This window comes from Dendrobates tinctorius, unplaced genomic scaffold (genome assembly GCF_039654945.1).
Source record: "Dendrobates tinctorius isolate UK_male_01 unplaced genomic scaffold, ASM3965494v1 ptg000135l, whole genome shotgun sequence".
Taxonomy (NCBI): domain Eukaryota; kingdom Metazoa; phylum Chordata; class Amphibia; order Anura; family Dendrobatidae; genus Dendrobates; species Dendrobates tinctorius.
The window spans coordinates 15,372,642-15,381,763 of record NW_027361803.1 but is presented as its reverse complement, the minus strand read 5'-3'; the positions used below and the strand labels follow the sequence as shown (position 1 = coordinate 15,381,763).

The window sequence follows — 9,122 nt, the reverse complement described above, 5'->3', positions numbered from 1 at the left end:
TGGGGGCACTTTTGTTGGCATCATACTTTATTATCTGTATTATTTATTAATTCAAGTTTTTTTTACCCTTTGTTATTACATACAGTATATAAATAAGGCCATTGATCCATATGCTTTTTACTGCTCTTACATAACATTATATTATTCCAATATTTTATTCTAAGATCTATTAATTAACATCTATTTTGTTTGGGGGAAGAACTCCTTTAAGTTTGTTTCCATATGAAAAAGTTCATCGTTATATTTGATGATAAGGAAAAACTTCAATTGTAGACATTTTTTTTAAATAAATGTCAATGTTGGCCGCGACTTTGTCGATATTTTTAATTTTGGCCCCCTGTGTATTTGAGTTTGACATCCCTGATCTAGATCCTCTAGCGTTGAGGACCCTCTTTGTTCCAATCCCTCCTTCTGGGCACAAGATAAGAATCCTAAAATATTGGGGGGGGGGTTCCAGTTCAGGAAACTTATTTAAGAATACAGTAAATGCAGCAAAGTCGGTGACCTCACGGGAGACGATGACCTCGCAGGGGACGGTGATCAGGACGGTGGCTGGAGACCACTCATTGTTTTTGATCGCTCAGTGACGTCTCCCAGTTCTTGGTGGGATTTTGCTCACAGGTGACGCAGAATATTGGAACCTTTCCTTTATGGAACGTTTACTCCAGGTAGTAATAGTTTAGTTTTTACTCCTTAGCGAATTACTCATAGCAGATATTTACAGCCCACTCGAATGGAGAATCACTTAGTCTTGTAGCGGAGGGTTCGGAGATCTTGAAAAAAGTCTTCAAATGGCAAAAGTATGACTTAATTCCATGCTCAGAACATTCCAATTCTTCTCGTCAGTTGTTTTCTACACTGTATCTGTACTTTATGAAATCTTCAAAGTTTTGACATTTGTCTCTGTGCCTTGAACCCCACTGATCTCTGAAACTTTGGTTGATCCCTGGAGAGACACAAACTGTGTACAGAACCATAGAAAGTCCATGAGCCGACGCACCACTCTGCTTGTGGCCGAAGTGGCACGGTGCTTAGTGGGGGGGCTTCTGCCCCTTTGTTTCAGTGATAGCTTTTCTACAAATGGTCACGATGGACATATAAATTGGAGGTGGCGGTAGAGTGGTGTTTTTGGAACTGCCATACAAATCGATGTAGATGTGCATGCACTGCCACCTTTCTACTGCCATGTGCCCCTTTCTGGAACCCACTATAACCATACTCTTGTAGCCCATGCCATAATTGTAAGAGATGGGATGACCCCTTAAAGCAACATTCCCATCATAGGGTATGCCATCACTAGAGATGATGCAAAAGATTTGCAGGACCCTGGTTCAGAGGCCACATTGGTAGTCAGTGGCCATGGCATCAGAGCACTGCACAACTCCACCAACCTACCAGCATCCCCGGTGCCTCCTCTGATTAGTAGCCTACGGGATATCATCGTTGTGGTGGGACACACCATGACATCAATGGGGACGTACTAATCAGAAGTAGCGCAGAGATGCCAACAAGTAGGTGGAGGTTCTCACTGTAGAGGTTGGCACTGTAGAGGAATACGCTGTACACCAGCACCGCGGACCGTCCAGTCTCTGGATGGGTGAGGGTGTTAGGGGATCTCTTCTCAAATATTAGGTGGAGTACATCGCGGAGCACAGTAATGGAGACAGTACTAATGGCAACCCAATCTTTCCATTGGAAATCTTGGATAAGCCAGTTCCATCCTCGTTGACCCAGTCTATGATTCCGAGAACCCAACCAGTTCCATTACTCATCATTGTGCAGATGAAAAATAAGGTGAAAAAAGGGGCAAGGACGATGTGCAACAGGATGAACCATGCACAAAGCATGGACACTTCATGGAGAAGTCAGGAGAAGCTCCTCGCCAGGAGGCACTGGTGGAGAGGCGGGATGTGGACACTTTTGGGGGCTCATGGTGCCAACCGTGCCACCGCTTCCAGCATCATCGCTTACATAGGGATCAAAGGAAGGCACGGATGAAGCTAAAGGCAAAGTCTGTTTCCTCCCCCAATTTCACTTTAGGTGTTCTTATGGAGTAAGATTTTGCTGCACTATGGGGTGCATTAATCAATGGAAAAGGTCATTGTCCGAGAAGTCCCTGACACACATCACTAGGTAATCATTTCCCGGGCTGATATCTGCTGCCGTCCAGTGTAGGGACCAGAAAGACCCAGAAAATAAAAGACTCTCCCATGACTTTATTTCACGTATTTTCTTTTCCTAAAGTCTTTTTTTTGCAACCTTTTTGCTGGGCAGTGTCTAGTGCCATCAAAAGCCATCTCAAAGAAATCATCTGCACTCTTCTGCTCTTCTGTTTCCCACAAGACGTTTCTTCAAAACCTGAAGCAGAAAAAAAAAACACTCATAAGACTCAACATATCAAGAGCAAAATGGTTTTACATTAGAAATTAATAGCGAGATTCTTCCAAGCGGTTTTTTTTTTTAAACAGTTCTTAGGCTTTGTTCACACTGAGTCTTTTTGTTTAGTTTTTGGAGTAGAAGCTTCAAGTGTTTGAAGAGCTTTGAGATTTGGAAAGTTTCTGTGCCTAAAACTCAGCAAAAAGACACGGCGTTCGCATAGCCTTTTTTTTTTCAGAGCAGACCCACTCCAAAAAAAACTTCATGGACAAATACCCTAAGGGTTTGTTCACCCTGAGTTTTTTTTTTTTGTTTTTTTTTTGCTGAGTTTTTGGAGTGGAAGCTGAGCAGAAACTCCACATTTTGAAGGAGTTTTGAGCTTTTAAGGTCAATTTGGAGAGTTTCTGCTCCAAAATCTCGGTGTGCACATAGCCTTAGGGGTTCACTCCATTCCACATGGGGCTCTGCCGTTCCAGGTTCCCTCAAACCACAGCGGTCGGCAGGTATCCCCCTATGTTATGGATAGAGGTGGGGTAACTTTTGATTCTTTAATCTTCATATCTTAGATAAAACTGATGAAACTGATGAACCTTTGATAAAACTCATAAAATTCAGACCAAACTTTGCTAAAACTGATGAAACTTGGACCAAACTTTGATAAAACTGATGAAACTTGGACCAAGCTTTGTTAAAACCAATGAAACGCAGACCAAACTTTGATAAAACCAATGAAACTCAGACCAAACTTTGATAAAACTGATGAAACTTGGACCAAACTTTGATAAAACCATTGAAACTCAGACCAAGCTTTGATAAAACCAATGAAACTCAGACCATACTTTGGTAAAACCAATGAAACTCAGACCAAACTTTGATAAAGCTGGTGAAACTTGGACCAAACTTTGGTAAAACCAATGAAACTTGGACCAAACTCTGATATAACTGTGATGAGACTCGGACCAAACTTTAACATAACTTTTAATTCTGCAAATACCTCTTTAATCTTCCTATGTTAGACACCAAATTACTAAGAAGCCAGAATGTTTTAGGAGGAACATAAAGTACCCGGAAGAATATACGACCTCCACGCTGACCCTGTCCTTAGTTGGATTGGACCCCTGCAAAGTTTTAAAGCGACAGAGCGATTACGGACCCTCCTGCTGGATGTGCCCCTTTGGCCCTACTTTTTTCACCTTTTATTGATCGAGAAGGTTGAAGAGAGCAACAAAAAAAAACCTAATTAGGCGCACGGTTATATGGTCTCACATAAGTTGCTAGACTTTTTTAGAACTGTGATTTTGCTGTGAAAAATGGCAAAATCAAGCCAAGCTGATGACAATTCACACACATCTTGCCCTAAAATCTACGACCAGTGATAGAAATTCAAACATACATTTGTGTTGTAGCATTGTGACATAATAGGAAATCATGTTGCCCTCCCTCGGGTTTCTGCTGCCGATTTGCAGTTTGATCAGCCAAACAAGCGCGGAATCAGCAGGTGATTGGTCTTAATCATTAACTGGTAATAATGGCCGTCGGGGGACAGCTACATCATTTGTCTCATTCAGACGTCCGATTTTCACGTGCGAGGTATATGTGTTTTGCACGGACAGCATTCGTCCCTATAATAGTGAATGGGGTCATTTCATGCCCGAGAGGTCCACTGCAAAATCATGGAATGTCAGATCAAAATCAGCAATGCAAGACTATGGAATAATGGAAAAAATCAGATGTCTTCCAAGTTCGGTCTGATTTCACGGAATGAGAGCTAGGGGAAGGTGGAGAACCTTTTTTCACGTCTTTAAACCCACTCTGACAAAACTGATGAAACTTGGTCCAAACTCAGATAAAACTGTTTAATCTTGGACCAAACCTCTGAGGAAACGTGGAAAAAATTCTGATAAAACTCTAATGAAACCCGGACCAAACTCTGATAAAAATCGGATGAAACTCAGACCAAACTTTGAAAAAACTCTAATGAAACTCGGACCAAACTTTGAAAAACTCTAATGAAACTTGGACCAAACTTTGAAAAAACTCTAATGAAACTCGGACCAAACTTTGAAAAAACTCTAATGAAACTCGGACCAAACTTTGAAAAACTCTAATGAAACTCGGACCAAACTTTGAAAAAACTCTAATGAAACTCGGACCAAACTTTGAAAAAACTCTAATGAAACTTGGACCAAACTTTGAAAAACTCTAATGAAACTTGGACCAAACTTTGAAAAACTCTAATGAAACTCGGACCAAACTTTGAAAAAACTCTAATGAAACTTGGACCAAACTTTGAAAAACTCTAATGAAACTCGGACCAAACTTTGAAAAAACTCTAATGAAACTCGGACCAAACTTTGAAAAACTCTAATGAAACTCGGACCAAACTTTGAAAAAACTCTAATGAAACTCGGACCAAACTTTGAAAAAACTCTAATGAAACTCGGACCAAACTTTGAAAAACTCTAATGAAACTCGGACCAAACTTTGAAAAAACACTAATGAAAATCTGACCAAACTTTGATAAAACTGATGAAACTCAGACCAAACTCTGATGAAAAATCGGATGAAACTGGGATCAAACTTTGAAAAACAAACTCTAATGAAACTCAGACCAAACTTTGAAAAAACTCTAATGAAACTCAGACCAAACTTTGAAAAAGCTTAATGAAAATCTGACCAAACTTTGACAAAACTGATGAAACTCGAACTAAACGCTGATGAAACTGGGATCAAACTATGAAAAAAAGAAACTCTAATGAAACTCGGATCAAACTTTGAAAAAAACTGTAATGAAAATCGGACCAAACTTTGATAAAACTTATGAAACTCGAACTAAACGCTGATAAAAATCGGATGAAACTCAGACCAAACTTTGAAAAAAAACTCTAATGAAACTCAGACCAAACTTTGATAAAACTGATGAAACTTAGACTAAACTCTTATGAAACTCTGATGAAACTTGGATAAAACTTTGATAAAATTCTGATGAAAATCACTGATAAAACTTAGTCGTTTTTTTTTTCACACTGACGTATGAATGAGGCCTTAGGCTAAATTCACACAAGCAAATAAAAAATTGTCCAATTTTGATCTAGACAAAAGGAGCAATTTTACATCCATGTGCCGTCCGTTTCTACATATGAGAAAAAATAATAAAAATCTAAAATGCCAAATACAATTTCTTATGTTTAATAACTGCGGCAAGATATCCATAAAAATCAGATGCTATATGGATGATCTAATTTATTCGAGTGCACTCCATAAGATTGATACGGAATATAATAACAGTGCATGCTGTGATTTTTTTTCCATTAGATATTCGGTCTATATGAAAAAAAAAAAACCCTGTCCTCTAAACAGCCCTATTGAATAACATTAGTTCATGTGATGTCATTTTTTTTTCACAGAAAAGACTCAGACAAAAAAAAACCGGTGGTGTGAATGAAGCCTTAGCCTGACCAATTCCTTTACATCTCTTACTATTTCTCCATAGGAAGATTATCTATATAAAATATCATGGATCATCGTAAAGAAATCTCCGGCATCTTCCCGGCACAGGTATCGGGGGATTCGGCTTTTTCGCGCCTCTGGGGTATTTACCTCTTGTTGGGTGGAATTCTGATTGCAGAGAATGGGGACAGGAGGGGCTTTGTTTTTCTCTTAATTGGTTGGGAATTAAAACGAGGTGTAAGGAGGCCATAATGGATGGTAATCAGGGCCAATGTGTCCTCTGGGAAGAGGAAGCGACGAAGGATGAGGCACCAAACGTTCCCCCTCACATAACGAGATGCATTGAGAGGGTGCACCGAAATCTCCAGCGGGGGCCCGTCAGCCTCATATCCTCCACTGAAAAAACACTCAATAGCAATGGATAATGGAAGATGATTAGAGGAATTCAATTTATTGGGGTCCTTCATATTATAATAGCTCATTAATAAGGGGGCATGACCCAATATAACATATATTAGGCGGGGGTCACATTTATACAGCGCACTCCCCTGAATTGCAAAAAGACAAAACCTAGAATCAGATGTATAAGGTGGCGCATCGGCGTAGATGCAGTAAAAAAATGTCCTACACAAACGTCTGCAGACGGAGAAATGTGAATCAAGCCGTAGTCCTCCAGAACTGTAGGGAGGCACATACACAGTAATTGTTCCCCTATTGAAGACCCTTACAGTTTTCACCCACTACGATATCCCTTTCATGGCCTGCATACAGTATGATACCCCCACACACACAGTGTCCCCACAGTCACCACACACTATGATCACCGATGTTGTTCCCCCAAATAGAGTATGATGTCCCCACAACCCCCTTACATGGTATGATGTATAACAGCCCCCACAATCTCCCACAAAGTATGTTGCTCTCAGAGCCCCCCACACAGTATGATATGTGGCGCCCCTGAGGGTTCAGTCACCACAGAGGTACTGCACCTAATCCTGAGGTGTGGCGCCCCACCATCCAGGTAAGGTGGAGACACCTGACCACACTCCAACACCTGCATCCCACACCACATAGTAGTGTAGCAAAGCACCTTTGGTGACTCCCTGCTTGGAACACGAAGAGTGCTGGGAGGTGGGTGGAGCTTAGTCTGCACAAAAGAGAGCGGGAAGACATTAGGACAAGGTCAGTCAGTCTGACTAGGAGTCTGTGAGAGAAGATCCCCTGAGTGGGATGGATGAAAGGAGGTGCTGCCGCAGTCTTCAGTGACCTGAGACTGCTGGCAAGGGAAAGAGATATAGAAAGCCTAATACTCCATAAGAAAGAAAGATTTGTACGGAACGTAAGGAGAAGAAGAGCACTAAGGACGTGGGTTAGAGCAGAACCCTTCCCAAGTTCACAGTGCAAGGCCGGGGTCCGGTCCCCGAGGTTGTATGGATACTAATGGTCCTGCAGCAGACACCGGAGGAATAGAAGTTGTCACCACTTTACTCCCACACGAGACTTGGGGGCACAACAGCAGCATAATAGTGAGCCGGGACTTAGTAGCAAGGAGTCCCCAAAGCAGGCTACAGCTGTCTGCCGTACAAGTAGAGTTCTAAAGAACATCAGAAAGGAGGAACTCCAATGTAACTCAGTACTGTGAGTACCTAAAACAAGCGCTAGTGAGGAGACGTTCAGACGAGGCACATGTTGGCGGAGTATTGGAAGGGAGTACTTCATCTTGCCTGGAGGTTGACAGAGCTCCTGACCCGGAGGACACGGCACGGAGGCGGGCACCTGTGTGCTCAACAGACTGTGAGTAAAGCTTTGGAACTACATGCCCTGGTGTCCTCCACTTATTCCTGCGCCAACACCCTCAGCACTGCTACATCTCTGTGCTCAACATCACACCGCTCTCCTCTCCTCACTACCTCTCCATCTACACTACCCTGGGACTACAGCCCTACCTGTGGAGGGCCACAACATCATTGCTGCACCACACCATCTGTCCCAGAGGATCTGTCTGCAGCGTCGCCTTAACATCTTCATTGCCGAACACCACAGGTGGCGTTACGTATCATCCCCTTATAAACTTTATCCCCATCACTCTACCCCTTTTACAATGGACGCCCAGGGCTACAGACCGGGTCACCGCCGCTGTGACATCCCCCATAGAAATCCACCGGGCCCGGCTCCGAGTACCCCACGGCCCTGACACGGGGCGCTCCAATGTCCCCACAGTCCCCCTACACTCACTGTGATGACCCATGTTGTTCCCCCAAATTCAGTATGATGCCCCACAGCCCCTATACATGGTATGATGTTCCCACACAATATTACAGCCCCCACAATACCCCAAACAGTAGGTTGCCCTCAGAGCCCCCCACACAGTATATTTCCCTCAGAGCCCCCTCATAGTATCATGTTCCCACAGTCCACACACACACACTATGATGACCAATGTTGTGCCCCCACATACAGTATGATTTCCCTCAGCCCCCTTACATCGTATGAGGCTCCCGCACAGTGTAACAGCCCATACAATCTCCCACGCAGTATGATGTCCCTACACACTATGATCACCGCTGTTGTTCCCCCACATACAGTATGATGCCCCACAACGCCCTTACATGGTAAGATACTCCCAGACAGTATAACAGCCCCCACAATCTCCCACAAAGTATGTTGCTCTCAAAGCCCCCCACACAGTATGACGTCCCCACGGTCCCCCTACACACACTGTGATGACCCATGTTGTTCCCCCAATACAGTATAATGCCCTACAGTCCCTATATATGGTATGATGTTCCCACACAGTATAACAGCCCCCACAGTACCCCAAACAGTATGTTTCCCTCAGAGCCCCCCACCCAGTATATTTCCCTCAGAGCCCCCTCACAGTATGATGTCCCCAGTCTCCCTCACACACTTTAATGACCCATGTTGTTCCCCCACATACAGTATGATGCCCCACAGCCCCCTTACATGATATGATGCTTCCACACAGTATAACCGCCCCCACAATCCATCACACAGTATGATGCCCTCAGAGCCCCCCACACGGTATGATGGCTGCCACAACTCCCAACACAATATAATGGTTCACACAGCCCCCCACTCTTTATAATACCCCTACACCGAAACAGTCCCCCCTCACACACTGTTTTATGTCACCACAGCCCCGCCTGCACACTGTTATGCGCACACAGCCCCACCACACACATTTTGATGCCTCATAGCCCCCTACGCACAGAATGATGCCTCACACAGCCCCCTTCAATTAAAAAAAATAAAACTACTTACCTGGCGCCATTCCC

At 43.4% G+C, this 9,122-nt stretch overlaps 1 long non-coding RNA gene across 1 annotated transcript; it reads right to left on the bottom strand.

Annotated features, from left to right (window-relative positions):
• Positions 1 to 1,984: 1,984 nt before the first annotated feature.
• Positions 1,985 to 5,931, bottom strand: LOC141048415 (uncharacterized). Its single transcript, XR_012220048.1, has 2 exons — positions 5,857 to 5,931; positions 1,985 to 2,358 (listed from the first exon to the last, which is right to left on the bottom strand). It is a non-coding gene; the product is annotated as an uncharacterized lncRNA (long non-coding RNA).
• Between the last annotated feature and the right edge of the window lie 3,191 nt (positions 5,932 to 9,122).